The following is a 17,312-nucleotide window of genomic DNA, read 5'->3' as shown; positions in this document are numbered from 1 at the left end:
ACAGAGTGCTGAATATTCACTGAGAGGATTTATTTGTCGTCATCTCCAATTATTTTACCCTAAATTTGTTTACATATCAAGTACAGTTGAATAGTACTTGAGCAAAATTGATTTATTTAATACACATGTATTTCCGCAAAATATAAGAAGTAGCATAATCTTGGAAATTAATGATTTAATCCTTTATGGTCTACTTCTGATTAGCCCCAAACTTCATTGCCAGCTAAATTCTGAAGAGAAATAGTCCTGTCCTCAACAGTCTTTCTGCTATATCCAAAGAGAATTTCTCAGAGACTATTTTGCTGTGAGTTTCTTTGAAGTGATCAATTTCACTACTCACTTAAAACTTCCAAGGTAAGCCTAAATCTCCCCCCACAAAGAAAAAAGAAGTCCAGACACTAGAACTACTGTGTTGGCAAGCCTACTTTTAATGAATTTCTTGAAAAAGTAGAAATACTGCAGCATAATCTATGCTACTAACTGGATTCACTGAGGGTAAAAGTTTATTTTAAGCCTGATAGAGTCTTGGCTGGAGGAGAAACTAGTAGGAGGAGGCTAACTTGGTCATTCCTATCTCTATTTGCACATAAAAGGACATATGCCAAGCCTCTCAACACACAAAGTCTATTTTAGAGGGGGGGGGGGGGTGGATTCACTTACATAAGGGAGACTTCTCACTGAAGGTTCCCTTATAAACCAGTAAAGTAACAGGTCCAGACCTACCCTCCCTCCTGAGTGGGCATTCTTTAGAATATTATGTCCCTCTATAAACACTTTGAACTTTATTCCCAAATATTTATAAGAAAAATAATATGTGGCCCTTTAACAATTTAGTGACACATATTACATGTCATTACACATATTACAATGAAAATTATAATGTTCCTCAAATCTAAATCCTTCCCCAATCATAGTTAAGACAGACTGCAAAAATGGATTAGTAGGACATCCATTGAACAGGATCACCTCCACTCTGCTGATCTTGACTGGCATTTTTGTTGTTGGTAATAAATGAATAAAGTATATGGGGGAAGAAAAGGTCTTTCATGACTGATGGTGATGGTTCCTTTAGAATAATGTATTTGCTTATGTGATACCTAAAAGAGTGGTTGTTGATTCATGGAAATATTGAAACCAAGTTTCCAGGACAAGTACACATTAGGGAAACACTGAAAACAGTAAAAAAGGAAAAAAAAATAACATGTATAAGAATAACAAAACCTTTGGAAAAAAATTTTCTCGTCTCCACTATGGTATTTTTTTTTAAATGTGTTTACAAAAGAGCACCTTGAGTGTCCTAAATATCTCAGGGAAAAAAATTTGGAAACATCTGAACGTCCCAACTATCCCCAAGTCTTAAAAAAGGGAAAAATGGAAATAAGCATTTTAGAAACTGTTACCAAGGAAGTAGACATTTGTAGCTTCAATATATGTAGCACTTCTTAGACTTAAAAAAAAAAGAATTGTTATGTGTTAATCTGTGTATAAATCTGTGTTTAAATCTAGATAAGCATGAGCCCAAATTAATCGGTGGCATATAGTTTGACTTCTGTCCTTCTAAGTTGCATCAAAAGAATAACATTTTTTTTTTTAATTTTCTGCTACATGTTTACTTACCCAGTGTTGAGAAAAAGTTTTCTTTATAGCTTCTGAACTCTTGTCAATGGGATCAAACAGGAGCTAGCTCATCAGCAAAAATATGCTAGAAAAATAAAATTAGAGCTGATTTATTTTTCTTTTGAGAATATTCAGCATGTTACTTTCAGAGTGAGAGAATTACTGAGGCTTTAAAAAATAATGATGACATTCTTTTCAAAAGGTTTATTATTAAATGGCACCTGAATTCACTTACAAAGCTAATCTCTCAAAAAGTATTTCATTTGAGCCAATATACCAGTTATAGAGAAGATGTCCACCTGTAGTTACAGAGAAGGTGTCAGTTACATCTGTAGAAAAATGAAATTCCTCACCTGGGAGTTCCCTATATCAATAAAATCATAGATTCAGCCCTGATTTCTATTCTATCCTTTTTTTTTACTTTTTAAGATAGCATGATCCTTTCTTAAATAGGAGCCCTATTCTCTACAATATCTTTGACAACTGGCCACCCAATTTCTGCTTTAAAAGACTGTCAGCATGAGAGAAATCATTGCATTCCTCAGAGAAGTCACGATGAGTTGGTAGTTTGAAGGGAGATGTATAAGGTTATGAAATAATCAATTCAGAAAATGAAATGAGTATAGTGAATCATGGAGGGTAAAGTCTTGTTTAAGTTCTGCCCCTTTCTCTTGGATGTTTGAAAAATAATAGCTAACCCTTATAAAACAATTTAAAGTTTTCAAAGGGCTTCACAAATATATCATTTCATCGGTGTTATGGTACAAGTAAAATGATATTTGTAAAGATTATGGGAAGTACCTGTTATGAACTGAGGCAGATGAGTTAAATGACTTGCCCAGGATCACACAGCTAGTACGTATCTGAGGCTGGATTGGAACTCAAGTCTTCCTGAGTCAGGGACTCAGGCACTCTATCAATTGTGTTACCAGCTACCTCTGAAAAATAGGAGAAAGTAACCCTGGAAAAACTGGACAAGAATGAAAGCAAACTTGTATAATGAAAAAGTAAGGAAAATATAGAGTACACATATATATATATTTCATGAAAAATAATTTTAAACAGCATGCTACATTTTTGTCTCTCTTATTCATTTCATAAGTTTCACCAACACTTCCAGTCAACTACAAAATATAAAAACATATTCCCTACTACCTCTCTCCCACCCCAACCCCACCCCCCTCAAAATGCCAGCCTTTACTTAAGTGCTAAATGCACACTAGTATCTGACCTGCAGGGGGAGGGAGGATGGAATTATGTAAGAAACTGGAAAAGCATATGAGCAGCCAAATTCACTTAAAATGCAAGACAGTTATTTTATTTGTCAGATCACAGTCATTATGCAATATGGGAATTCAGAGGTAGTATTTTACCCACAAGAGGGAGCCTGCATTTTTTTATGTTTTTACAATATAAGATGAAAAGTCAAATTAAAACATGAAGTTCTAAATAATTCTGGCTGACATCATAATCTTCACGACAATAAAATTTTATGAAATTAGAGCGAACTTGGCTCATTTATCTTTATAAATAATACATTGTTATATTGGAAGACAGGAAAGAAGAATTAAAAATATCAAATCTACTATAACTATACTTCTATAAAAGTGAATATTCCTGTCCCTACAAACCACTGTAAGAATAAAGATGTTAGCTGCCAAAACAACTTGATGGAGCTTATTTTTTTTATTTTAAAATATATAAGAATATTAGTTTTCTTAAACTGTGTAGAGTCATTACAAGTATTCTGCTTAATTAGATATGGGGAGAATTATTTTCTGGCATCTTCGCATTGGAAAAGAGGCTTCTCTAAGCAATTTTCTCTAGGTTTGCAGGAAAAAATGATCCCATTTTAAAAGCCACTGAAGTGTCACATTCTCACCAAAATAACTTACAAATTTGTCTATAGCAAGTCATAGCTCTGAGATGGTTTTGTTAACTTTCTTTACTTATAATGGATAAATTGTGTTTTTAGAAATAAACCTGTGTCAGTCTTTCTTTTCTCATCATCTCCTTCAATATTCTTTCCATCATAAAGACTTCCTATATCAATTAATATTTGTAAAGAATTGGAGGCCTGGAAAGTTTATCAATCACACTGGGAAAAAAATATTAATAGATAACATTGAATATCATCTCAAAATGATTCTGCTCTTATTGTGAACAAAAATAAAAGCTACTATATTCAGGGTCATGGCAGTAGGTGAGTTGAAATTTGTTACATAATTCCATCCTTGGAAGTACCACTTAAGACAGAAAGTAAGAAATATTTCTTCCCCTCTTCCCCAGGGTCGTCTTCTCAACTCCAGCACTCACTTAGTGTTTCTGACAGGAGCAGGAGCTTGAAATAGAAGGGGTTAACAACTGCCGTTCCTCTTTCTGGAATGTCCAACCTACCCATTAAAAGCATTTTTTTCTTAGGGACTGTGAGTCTAATGGACCCAAAATCAATACCTTATAAATGACATAGAAAAAAAAAATATTCATTTTATAGACTAATGTACTTTAGTGCCTGAGTTGTATTTACACCCTCTACTTTAAAAAAGGAACAATTCCATTCCTGCCAGTAAAAGGTTGCTCCAGTCACGCTGGTTGATGCACTGCAGAAATCGACTGCCACCCCCCACACACCCCCAAGTCTGAGAGTCAGGGGAGGGTGAATACAGCAAAAACTCAGCTCCAACCATGGGGACTTTAAACAGGCTCTTTGGGCTTTTTCTTTGTTTTTTTTCTTTTCCTCTGGGTTTTTTGTTTGTTTGTTTGTTTTGTTTTGTTTTTGAAAAACAAACATTACTTTTTACATGAATTCCGGATGGTTTGATCAAAAGCCCTGGGGGCTGTAGGACTAGCATGCAAAATTAAGGAAACCAAGGCAATACAAGATTCCTCCACATCATACCCCAGTTTAGTTTTTCAGATTGGAGGCATATCTTTCACCAGAAGCACCAGGGGACTATTGACAAAATTGTCTGGGACCAGTAGTTGGTACACTTATGATAGCAGCACTTTGACTTGTAGGGGAAAAGGTTAAAGGGGAAGTTTAAATTTCACATACGGTGTTTTAATCTGAACCAATGAAACCTTATTGTTAGCAGAATTGAATAATATAATGTCTTCCAAAGAGTTGAAAGGGAGTTTAGAGATCCTCTAGACCAAATTCCTTTTTTAGAGAGGAAGAAACAGACCCCAAAGAACAGAATTTACTAGCACAGATTACACATAGACTGAATGACAGAATCTGGATTTGAAACCATGTCCGTTGACTCCAGAGCAATATGTTGTCTTTGCCACCTTACATACTCATCACTCCTGAAGTCAGTCAACAAACATTTATTAAATGATTGCTAGTACTCCCAAGTATTTAAATTTACATGAATTTTGAATAATGTAATGATAATTTTAAATCAAAGAAAAAGATGATAAATTACATTGAAAGAGATTTTTCTAGGAAAAAAGTCATTTGTGTTATTTCAGCATTCTAAAAGATACAGAGCAAATAGCTGTGATTAATGAATAGGAAAGCTAGTTAAAGGAGCCATGGTGCTATGCAAATTCTAGCAACAGGTCAGCCTGAAATTTTCTATTCAGTTTTATTGGCTTAAAAAAATCTATATGGTTATGAAATAAATTTTAAAAAAACTCTTGTTCTTTTAATCCATTTGCCAACTGAGTCATTTATCCTCTATTAGATAAAGTATAATAGACTCTACCGAAAGGGTCACTGGCCTTCCATTTAATGATATTGCCAGCACCAATCTACATTTTCCCGGCAGTGTCCCTCAACACAGAATAAATGGCTGATCTCTTCACAATAACAGCTGATTTCTATTTATTAAGCTAAAAAGGTCACCATTTTCTACGGCTGGGCCGCCCTGCACTATTGATAATTTTATGCATAAACAAATGGCAAATTTGTGCCACATAAATATGCATTAGCAATTACTTTTTCCTCAAGCAACGCTCACCGCATGCAAATGTATACCTCATAGGGCCTGGTGGCTTTTGTTTTAGCTCTTGAACAGTGAAACAAAAGAGCACAATAAACAACTTAAAATTGCCAATCAATAGGCAATGCAAATTCAAAGGTAAATGGCAAGAAACTTGCTTAAATACAACTAAACAAAAACATAACAAAAATGAGGTGGGGGGTGATTGTGGAGAGATCTTTTACAAAAAAAAAAATTCTTATTTTATTTTTCTCCCTTTTGATAAGAAAAGGCTAAAAAGTATTCTTGACACCATATAGTTGGCTTGTGCTAAAGCAGATGCCAGATGGAGAAGTGGAAAATACATACAAGTTGAATGCATGCACGCACGTGTGCACATACACACATACATACACACACACACACACACACACACTTACACATATCCTTTAAGGGCGAAAAGACTTGGAGAAGAGCATATTCAGAAAGTATTTTACCTACTCAAAATACTATGATTTCAGATTTTCTTTTCAAGTCTTCCTTCCTTCCTCTTTTCCTCTCCTCCCTCACTCTTTTTTCCTTTTTCCTTCTCTTCTTCTCCTACTAGTTCTTAGGGGAAAAATGGGGCTAAGCCTAAAAAAATTCACTTTTGGTAGAAATGAGAGTGAACAACTATGAAATAAAAAATAACAAAGCACATACTCTTTCATTTATGGGGGAGTTTGAAACCATCACCACTTGAGTAGAATCATCTTGCCAAAGATGTCATTCAAGCTCAGTATATGACTAACATTTGTAGAGCTAAGTTAACTTTGTAAAGTTGACCCAGGCTGTTATATGTCTAAATGATTGTCAATCAAATAATCTCCTCCTGAAAATATGCCCATTATGGACCACATACCAATCTCTACTCACAATACTGAGCTGGACCACATTTCTGTAAATAAATAAAGATTTTTTAAAATGTCAATCTGCAAAGGAAAAACTCTAAATTTTGAGGAAAGGCTGGCCTTTCCACTACTCCAACATTTCTGAGTATTAAAGTTTCTCCAAATGCAGAAGACAAAAAACAGATGGTGTCTGTAGTTTATTTAAGCAGAAAGGATTGGTAAAAGGTGTAGTAGTTTCTGTCCTTTATGACAGCATAGGGATCTATCAAGTCTTCAAACACCAAAAAATGCAATTCCACAGTTATGGGTTAGTTGCCTTAAATTACAATCATGGGAAAGTGATGGAAAATAATATATACAAAAAGTATCAGGCATTTTACACTACTGATAATATCATTCTCAAGAAACAGAAAACGGAAGCACCTTTGGTGTGCATTTCATCAAGAGAAAACAGGAAAAATGTAGACAGATCTCCACATCCAGAATAGTTTCAGGTCTGTTTCTTCATTCCACTTCTATATATATATTTAGATAGATGCCTAAGTTTTCTTCCCATGAAATTCAGACCTTTAGAGATGGTCTTGTTTGTCACACAAGTGAGACAGTGGTGGAAAACACAACCAGGGTCACTTTGATGGCTTTCGGAATTTGTCTTTGACAAGAACTGAGTTCCCTGGGTCCTAAGCATACACACTGGAGAATGCCAATTTGAACATGGAATCAAGGAAAGGGAGGCAGGTGATAGAAGCAACATGTACCCCAAAACTTAAACCCTAAATCACATTAAAAATAATGAAAGCATCATTTGCCCCCCACTGTTTTTGTTCAACCTTACTGAATATTTGACTCTTTATATAAAGTATGCACAAAAATGATATGAAATACCCAAGAAAATGCACAATCTCACATTTCTTTACTTCCTTGCACTGCTGAAATTCTTAAGCACAGGCATGCATAGAGCCTGAATTAGAACCAGTTCATACTTCAGGTATGCTTGTGACTCTCTTTCAGGTTTTCATCAACTCTAAACTACATGAATGTGATACACTTCTACTTGTTCTCCCCTGCCTCCAATGTCTGTTTTCTATAGTCCACCCTTCACATAGTTGACAAAATCATTTTCCTAATGCACCAGTACGACCATGTCAGTCCACTGCTCAAAATCTTTAATTCTACTGTCTTCATGCTGGCCTTTAAGATATTCACAAACTGTAACCCACCTTTTTAGCCATATTCCTTAACTCCTCTCTCATATTCTCTTTGTTCCAGATAAAACTGATGAGTAGCTCTTTCTCAATTTCATCCTGATGACTCCATGCATTTTGTCTATCGTTCCCAATCCTGGAATACCAGCCTTCCTCATCTTCACCTCCTGTGATCTTTGACTTCTTTTAAGGCACAGGTCAGGTGGCAGGCAACTTCTCCATCAGACTTTCTTGGATCACCCAGGTGAAATGCTAGGTGAACCTTATTTCATTTTTTTTATAGCAGGCTGATGAGAATGTTAGATCAAGGGAATGTTGTAGATATCATTCGCCTGGATTTTTAGCAAAGCATCTGATGAAGTCTCTCAAGAAATTCTTATGGCTAAGATGAATACATAACTAAAAGAAAAAGGATTTTTTGAAGTGCTTACTGTGTGCCAAGAGCTTTGCTTTCTGAGGAAAAAAGGGAAAAAAGAAGACAGACCCAGTTCTGAAGGATATCATACTGTAATAAGGGGCAAAGAAATACAAAAAGACAGTTTGGCTGACAAGGTGGTTATAAAGTTCTGAAAGTCCAAAGGATGAAGTATTAACCTATATGGCAAAGCCCAGGAGTCTTAGGTCAGTGAGTCAATAAAACTTTACTAAGCACCTACTATCAGCCAAGTACATTGCTAAGTGCTGAGTATACAAAGAAAGGTAAAAGACAATTCTTGTTCTCTTATCAGTAGGTCAGATGCCAATGCCTGGAGTGTTGAAGAAGTAGCAGGGCAGATGGTGAGGCCTAGTAGTCCTCCATTACACTGGAAAGCAAAGAGTTGGTGACTCCCATCTGATCAAAACTGTATGAGCAGTCAAGCAGCCCAGATGGGTCCTGCACCACCTGGGTTTAGAGGAAGGGGTGAGTATACCACTCAGCAGACTATTCCAGGCATTTGTTAAAGATAAAGAATATGAAGGAGAGGGAGCATCGGTACCTTGCAACTCATGCAAATTAACCTACCATACAACATGTACATTTGCTTCAATAATTTTCTAAAGGTAAAAGTATTTGATCTTGTACATCCATAATATATTTAACGAAGAGGAAAAGGCAGAGCCCCACTGGCTAAGTTTTGAAACCATGTATGTCTTGAATCTGGTCTCTAAAAATCAGAGTTGCTTCTTTTAGGTCCTTTTAAAAATTATATATTCTGTTTTTGTATCAATATATAATATATACAATTCTCTCTCTCTCTCTCTTTCTCTCTCTCTCTCCCTTTCTCCTTCCCTGTCCCCTATCTCTCTGTCTCCTTCCTTTCTCCCTCCTATTACACATGTATATGTACATGTACACATATGTCTATATGTGTATATGGCATATATACTTTATATTCACTATTCCCCTTCCCAGAAAGCCATTGCTTATAACAAAGAACAAAAAAGGGGGGGGGGGGCGGAATCTAGTTCAGGAAAACAAACCAGCATATCAAAAAAATCTGATATTGTATTTAATATCTTGTCCCCTTTGTCCCTTCACATCTGCGAAGAAGTAGGAAAGGGTGACCTTGTGTCTTTTCTTTGAGCCTGCAGAGCCATCATCAATTTCAAAGTATTGTTTACTTTGTTCTGTTACTGTTGTATTTGCCATTTAAATTTTTAAAGTCATTACACTGTTTTCCTGGTTCTGCTGACTTCTCATGGTACCAATTCCAATATCTTCTTAAGCTTCTCTTTATTTACGATACTCACTTTTTCATGTAACATAGCAATATTCCAGGGTACTACATCTATCCCTATTAAAGTTTATTAATAATATCTAACATTTATAGAATTCTTTAAGGTTTGTAAAACTATATACATATACATATACACATACTTATATATGTATTACATATATTTTATATATATATATATATGTATTGACTCATTTGATCCTTACAAGAAACCTATGAGCCCCCATTTTACAGATGAGGAAATTGTGGCTTAGGAAGGTTAGCGCCAACATGATATTCATAGCGCCTATGGTGGCCATGAATATCCTGGTACAATTCTGAATCATGAAATACAACAGGCTCTCCACATGGAAGACGGAACCAAAATATTTATTCAGACACCAGAAAGCCAAATCCATCATAGCAACAAAAATCTATACACAATAACCATGCAGAGGACAGCGCCATCCCCAAGCCTTCCCCCTGCTAGGCTTCCCACAAACCAGCTCCATTAAACCAATCACAAGCAGGCTCCTTTAACTCACCCTAGCCAGCTACCTGTTTGCCTGCATCCTTCCTAACTGACTGCTCAGTGATTAACTTCCTTTCAGCTCTGCTCTAGCTCTGCCTCTTCCTTTTCTACCCTATCTGCTCCACCCATGTCTGTTCCACGTGACTTACACTCATGTGACCCAGACAGGTCACATAAGTCTATTAATGAATGGGAAAGATTTTCCCATTTAAACGACCATTACAGTGACATGCCCAACGTCACACAGATGGTAAGTGTCATGGGCTGGATTTTAACTCAAATGACAAAGCTAGTAAGTATCTGAAGAAGGATTTGAACCTAGGTCTTCCTAACTCCAAGTTTCCTGCTCTATCCAATGCATTACTCAGTGTGCTTTATTGGTTTTAGCCCATTATTCCAGCAGCTCAAATTCTAATTGAATACTTATGATTTCAATGAATTCTTCTCCCAGCTTTGTAATATCTATGAATTTTATAGGCACATCTACATATTCATTGACATTATTTTCTCAATAATATGCATATATTAAATATTTCCTAATTGATTAATAAAAATTTCATTTACACATTTGATACCTTTACCCAGTTTTTCAAAATGTAATTCTGAATAGTCATTTTATGTCAAAATCTTCTTTAAAACAGAATCCCCTTGTGGAAACCTAAGTATACAAATATACTGTTGGTTGAGTTGTGAACTGGTGCAACCTTTCTGGAGAACAATTTGGAGCTATGCTCAAAGGGCTATAAAACTGTTCATATTCTTTGACCCAGCAGTATCACAACTAGGCCTATATCTCAAAGAGGACATACAAAAAAGACCCATATAAGCAAAAATATATCTCTATTAACTATTTTGGTGGTGGCAAAGAAATGGAAATTGAGAGGAATGCATGAATTAGCTGTGGTATATGATTGTGTTATAATTCTATTGGGCTTTAATAAATGACAAAGGGATAGTTTCAAAGATAGGAAGACATATATGAATTGATGCAAAGTGAAAAGAGTGGAACCAGGTGAACGTTGTATGCAGTAACAGCAATACATAATAATGATCAGCTGTGAAACACATAGCTAACCACATTAAGTTTGAGGCATTTTTTTTTCAAGATTTTCCCAAAAAATTCCAAACATTTTCCAAAATTTCTAAGATTTTATGATTGAAGATTTTCCAAAAGTGATGCCTGACTAACTCAGAAAGGAGATTAAGCTTGGAGATATAGATCTGGGAATCATCTTCATAGAGAAGAAAACTGAACTCAAGATATCACGTAAGATCAGCAAGTGAAACACTCTAAAGCCAAAAGAAATGAGAGAGGGGTGGGGTGGGGAGAGATTCTTTTAAAATTCTAGTTTCTATTTATTCAGATTATTGCTACTTTCTGGCTACTAAAGAAAAATAAGCAAAATATAAAGATATTTAGAACATAAAATGTTCCCCTCTTGCCTCCACCAATCTAATCTTTCTATTTCTCATTCCACTTCTAGTTGAGCACATGAAATCTAGAAGCCTATAGAAAAGGGACCTGAATGAGGCTAAAAATCATATTCAACCAGTCAGTCTAATCAATAGGCATCCATGATGCCTAAAGCTAATTTTGCTATATTAGAGGACTTAAGGAATTAACATATACAACTAATAAGTAGCCATTTGAAAAGTAAATCTATGTCATGCAGCACTTTTTTAGAAGTAGGAAAGAAAGAGCGTTATGAAATCACACAAAAGAAATATGTCACCATATAGAAAAAAAATATTCTATTTTCAGTTTTCTGTAATCTCTACTTGCTTTTTGTTTGCTACCTGAATTTTGGTTCCACAATTTAAATGATTCTTTTCTTATAGTTTTAGTTAAAGGAGAAGATATGATTAGGGTGGTTTATTTTTTCCTGTCTCATTTTCATCATGTAATCACAATAATAAGCATAATATTCCCTGGGTACTAATGGTTGTACAAGGTTAGAGGCTATGGTTTAGATTATCATCTATTTGGGAGTAATCATTAAGCTCCACATGATTTATTATGCCTTCATCTCTGATATTTGACAGTATCTTGAACAATGGTTCAAATAATTACTGCAGGAGGTTTGGGGAGGGAAAGACCATAAATAATTCATCATAGTGAATATAACATTGCCTGTGCAATTGATTAAGATTACATATACAAATGACCAGGGATATTGGCAGGAAGAGAGAGGATGCATGTGAAAAAATGGTGGAACTATGAAAAATATAAAAGCTTTTTTTTAGTTGATTCTCTAGGGTCATCTAAGGACACCATCATATTGTCTGTAAAGAGTGATAGCTTTATTTCCTCATTGTATCTTTTTATTCCTTTCAATTTCTTTTCTTCTCACTGGTATACCTAGCATTTCTTGTACATTATTTAATAATAGTGGTGACAATGGGCATCCTTGCATCACCCCTGATCTTCCTGGGAAAGGCTTTAAATTTATCCCACCTATAGATAGTGTTTATTCTTGCTTTTACATAGATACTAATTATTTCAAGAAAGGTTCCAACTGTTTCTGTGTTTTCTAATATTTTTAATAGGCATGTGTATTGTACTTTGTTAAAGGCTTTTTTTTGTATCTATTGACAGAATCATGATTTCCGTTGATTTTGTTATTGAGATGATCAATTATGTTGATAATTTTCCTAATATTGAAATAGCCCTGCATTCTTGGTATAAATCTCATCTAATCGTAGTATGTAATCCTTGTTATATAGTGCTGTAATCTCCTTGCTGGTGTTTTATTTTAAAATTCTGCACTGATATTCATTAAGGAAATTGGTCTGTTGTTGTTTTTCCCCCTATCTTTTTGCTCTCCCTGATTTAGGTATCAAAAGCATTTGTCCTAAAAGGAATTTGATAGGATTCTTTCTTTACGTATCTTTTTTCAGATAGTTTTTATAGTGTTGATATTAATTGTTCCTTAAGTATTTGGTAAAATTCACTTTTAAATACATCAGGTGCTGAGGATTTTTTCTTAGAGAGCTCATTGATGATTTGTTCAACATCTTTTTCTAAGATAGGATTATTTAAGTATTTCGTTTCCTCTTCTGTTAAGCTGAGTAATTTACATTTTTGTAAATATTTAAATATTGCAGTTAGATTGTTAGTTTTATTGGTATACAGTTGGGCAAAATGACTTCTAATAACTATTTCAATTTTATCTTCATTGGTGGTGAATTTACTCTTTTCATTTTTGATACTGGCAATTTGGTTTTCTTTTGTTTTGTTTTAAATTCAATTAAAAGTTTTATCTATTTTGTTTTTCTCCATAAAACCAACTCCTAGTTTTATTTATTACTTCAATTTTTTTAAAATTTGAATTTATTGATATCTTTATTGATTTTTAGGATTCCATTGCTTTATTGGGGATTTTTTATTTGTTTTTTTTCTAGTTTGTTTTGTTGTTGTTGCATGAACATTTCATTGGTCTGATCTTTCTTTTATTGATGAATGTGCTAAGAGATATAAAATTTTCCCTAAGTACTGCTTTGGTTGCATCTCATAAATTTTGGAATGTTGTCTCATCATTATCCTCTTCAATGAAATTATTGATTGTTTCTATTTTTCTTTGACCCACTCATTCTTTAGGACTGCATTATTTAGTTTCTAATTAATTTTTAATCTGTGCTAGATAGCTATGCTTCCACAGTGCTTTGTTGAATGTGATTTTTGTTGCTTTATAGTCTGAAAAGAATATGTTTAATAGTTCTGCTTCTCTACACTTGGTTGTGAAGTTTTAATGTACTAATACACAATTAGTTTTTGTGAAGCTGTCATATAATAGCAATGCCCATACAGTTTTCTCCAGAGGTCTACCATATTAATTTTTCTAAGATTTTCTTCACCTTCTTAACTTCTTTCTTAGTTATTTTATGTTTGTATTTATCTAGCTCTGAGGGGAGAAAGCTGAAGTCTCCCACTTATACAGTTTTACTATTTAATGCGGTAATTAATTTAATTATTCCTCTAAGAACTTAGGTGCTATGCCATTTACTACATATATAAATGTGTATTGGGTATTACTTTATTATCTCTAGTGCCTTTTAGCAATATGTCATTTCTCTGGTTATCCCTTTTATTTAGGTCTATTTTTTGCTTTTGCTTTATCTGAGATAATGATTGTTATCTTTCTTGTTTCATCAGCTGAAACATAATAGTTTCTTCTCCAACCCCTTATTTTGAGTCTGCGTGTATTTCTATTTCAAGTGTTTTTCTTGTAAACAATAAAATGTTGGATTCTTGTTTCTACTCTATTCTGCTATCTGCTTCTGTTTTATGGGTAAGATTATCCCATTCATATTCACAGTTATTGTTATTAATCATGCATTTCCCTCCATCCCATTTTATTTTGTTTATCCTCCTCTCTCTCTCTGTCTTTCTCTGCCTCTGTCTCTCTGTCTCTCTAGCTCTCTGTCTCTCTCTTTCTCTCTCATCCCTTGGCTAAAAATCCACTTTGCTTCTTACCATTGTTTTCTTTTAATTTCTCTCCCTTTTATCACCCCATTTCTATTGGGTATAATAGATTTCTATTACCTATTGAGTGTGTGCATGCACACACACATATACACACATGCACACACATATACAAACACATATACATATACACACATACACACACACATATGCATGTTCTCTCTTTGAACCAATTTAGATGAGTTATGTTTAACCATTGCCTCCCCTATCCCTACCATTTTCCCCTCCACCGTAAAGCTCTTCCTTGTGTCCCTCTTTAATGTGAGATAATTTTCCCCATTCTTCCTCTCCCCCCTTCTCTCAGTTTCCTTTTTCTTGTCTCTTTTTTCTACATCATCCCAACATAACTGAGTCACTCCTGCTCTCTCTTGCTATGTAGAATCCTCCTAAACTACTCTAATAATGAGAAAGTTCTTATAAGTTACATATATCATCTTCCTATTTAGAAATGTAGACAATTTAGCCGTATTAAACCCCTCACAGGCATATGTAAAAATCATATAGAATTCCTTACAAAATGCAACAGCAATAAATTTTATGGCCCTCTGGTCATTATTATCAGTTGAAGTTAAAAAAACATGTTTAGGTCTGCTCACCAAAGCTATTTGTCACCATCATGAAAGATATCCAGCACACAGTCCAAATAGAGATGAGATTCCCTATATATAGTGAGGTCTCCTAGATGCTCCTATTTAAAATGGCTATGTGCCATGGTATGCTACAATTTCAAAATAATTTAAGTTGAAGATCACCCAAAAGATGATGGTGAGGTAGATTTTGAAATGAGTAGGCTACAGCACATTATAAACAAATAAGGATGCAGAAGTAGTATAATCTCTGATGTCATCAAAGATATGTGTGACTGGAAAAATATAATGGATTCCAATGAAAGTAAAGAATAACTGATGGAGCTTATTGGTCCCATTCATACCAAGAGGTCTAGAGGAAATTCCCTAGAATATTGGATGGATCCCCTCTGGCAAATTTCTTGCATGGCGTGGACAAAAGTTAGGAATAGATGACATCTTAGTTCCCATTTAGCTCAAAATCTATGATTCCACTGACAGGAAATTATGCAGGACTGTTTCTGTATCATTGGAAGAATTACCCACATTGTTTTGATCCTAGATGCATCAAAATGCTAGAGTATCATTTTTTAAAGCTGTTCTAATATAAACATGGTGTCTTTATGGTTGCTTTATGACAAATTTTTAAGTCAGTTGATTTCCTTGCAGTCATTAACCCCAATTTCACTCCAAATTCCAGAAGCTGAGCATCTATTCTATAATACTCAAAATTCTATGAGCTAGAAGACACTTGAGAGATTGATCATTCTTTGACAGTTCTCTACAACTGCTGCTTTCATTTCTAACTATAGTTTCAATCATCATCTTTATGTCATTTAAGATTACTCCTAAATCTTTGTCTTTAGTTCCTGCTTCTTTCTCATGGTTCATTTTCACCTGTCCAATTATCTACATGTATTATATACATCACTACCTGGATCAGCAGATTTTCAAATTCAGTATGTTAAGATCTGAGCTTACCTTCGCTCTCCCCACAAAAAAAAAATTCTTGTTCCTCCTGTGTCTTCACCATTTCTATTAGTGGTCCTATAATTCACTAAGTTTCCCATGTTTGAAATCTTGCCTTCTTCTCCTCATGTCTCATTCTTATGTTTTATAACTAGGCCCAAAATCCTATTGTCTACTATAATAATAAAAACTCTAGAATTCAACCCATTATCTCTTTTCTCACTGTCACTACCCAATGCAAGGAGCCGACCTCCACTATCCTCCTTGCACTTCACAGTGCATTTCATGACATCACATTTAACTTTTGCTTAGATCTGATTATGACCCTGGTCTTTAGAAACCTTTCAATGACTTCCAATTACTTTGCAAGCAACAGGGATTCTTTTTTTATTACAAAGAATGCTCTCTACAGTATGGTCCCTCTGTCTTTTCAGTTTTATTTTATCACACTTACATATATTCTACACCTCAGCCATACTATATTACTTTTTATCCCCACTTTTCCCTTTTATGTATATTTGGAAATTCTCCCCTATCCCTCATCATCTGTTAAAATATTTCTTATCTTCTAAAGGCTCATTCAAGTGCCAACTTTTCAAGTGAAGTTTCTCTAATTGCTCTCAGTCAATAATGGTCTTTCTTCATAGATGTTCTTATAACATTTTCCTCATATTTTCTGTATTTATTATCAATTATTTTATGCTATAATTATTTGTGTATATATTATATACCTTTATTAGATCATAATTTTCTTTAGAATAGGGATAGCATATTATCTAAATTTACATTTTTAGGGCTTAGCATAGTGTTCTGAACAAGATTCCTTCATAAATGTGTTGAACTGAATTGTCTAGTCCTACTCCCTAATTTTACAGATGGCAGACCAACTGAGACACAGAAAAACTAAATGATTTACTAGAGATCATAAAGCTAATTAGTGGTAGACACTGGACTAGAACACAGCTCTTTTGTCTCCATGGACTGAGCTCTTTCTATTTTTCTTATGCGGGTGCTCTTATCAATGAAATCTTATCAATCATACAGGAAGAAAAAAAATCACTCCAGGACCTTGGGACAGATGAAGAAAAAGTACAGTATCACTTTCTTGGAAATATGTAGTATTTACCACTGTTTACTATGTTGATCTCTTTCTTGTTTACTTAATATGAAGCCATTAGATCTTGAGAAAAGAAGTAAACCCATAAGTGGCCAGAGAGTCAAAAGAGTGCCTCATTGTTAAGATGTATACTACACATCAGGGAGTTCTCAAAGGGTTAATAAATCATTCAGACATTTTAATGCTATTTTTTGTTAGATCTTATTGAAAGACTTATCATGATTATAGACAAAGTTCCAACAAGGTCAACATCACTGTTCCAAAGGCATGAGCAGGTAAGCTAAAGAGAGATCAAATAAATTGTTTAAATGTT

The 17,312-nt window shown here is 34.5% G+C and overlaps 1 protein-coding gene across 10 annotated transcripts in view; it reads right to left on the bottom strand.

Moving 5' to 3' along the window:
* The window catches only part of SOX5 (SRY-box transcription factor 5), a 1,296,482-nt gene that overhangs the window by 942,814 nt on the left and 336,356 nt on the right, over positions 1–17,312 (bottom strand). For 5 of the 10 annotated variants that reach the window (XM_072653487.1, XM_072653485.1, XM_072653496.1 and 2 more), the window contains 2 exons: positions 2,419–2,555; positions 1,618–1,702 (listed from right to left, as the gene is read on the bottom strand). The exons of 2 other annotated variants lie outside the window; for them this stretch is intronic. The gene's annotated coding sequence lies outside the window, so the exon portion shown is untranslated. The remainder of the gene's footprint in view (positions 1–1,617; positions 1,703–2,418; positions 2,556–17,312) is intronic. 3 more of the 10 variants (XM_072653486.1, XM_072653497.1, XM_072653489.1) reach the window with 1 other exon arrangement.

The sequence above is a fragment of the Notamacropus eugenii genome, chromosome 3 (assembly GCF_028372415.1).
Source record: "Notamacropus eugenii isolate mMacEug1 chromosome 3, mMacEug1.pri_v2, whole genome shotgun sequence".
Lineage (NCBI taxonomy): Eukaryota > Metazoa > Chordata > Mammalia > Diprotodontia > Macropodidae > Notamacropus > Notamacropus eugenii.
The sequence above is the reverse complement of the archived record's forward strand: the minus strand, read 5'-3'. Positions and strand labels throughout refer to the sequence as shown.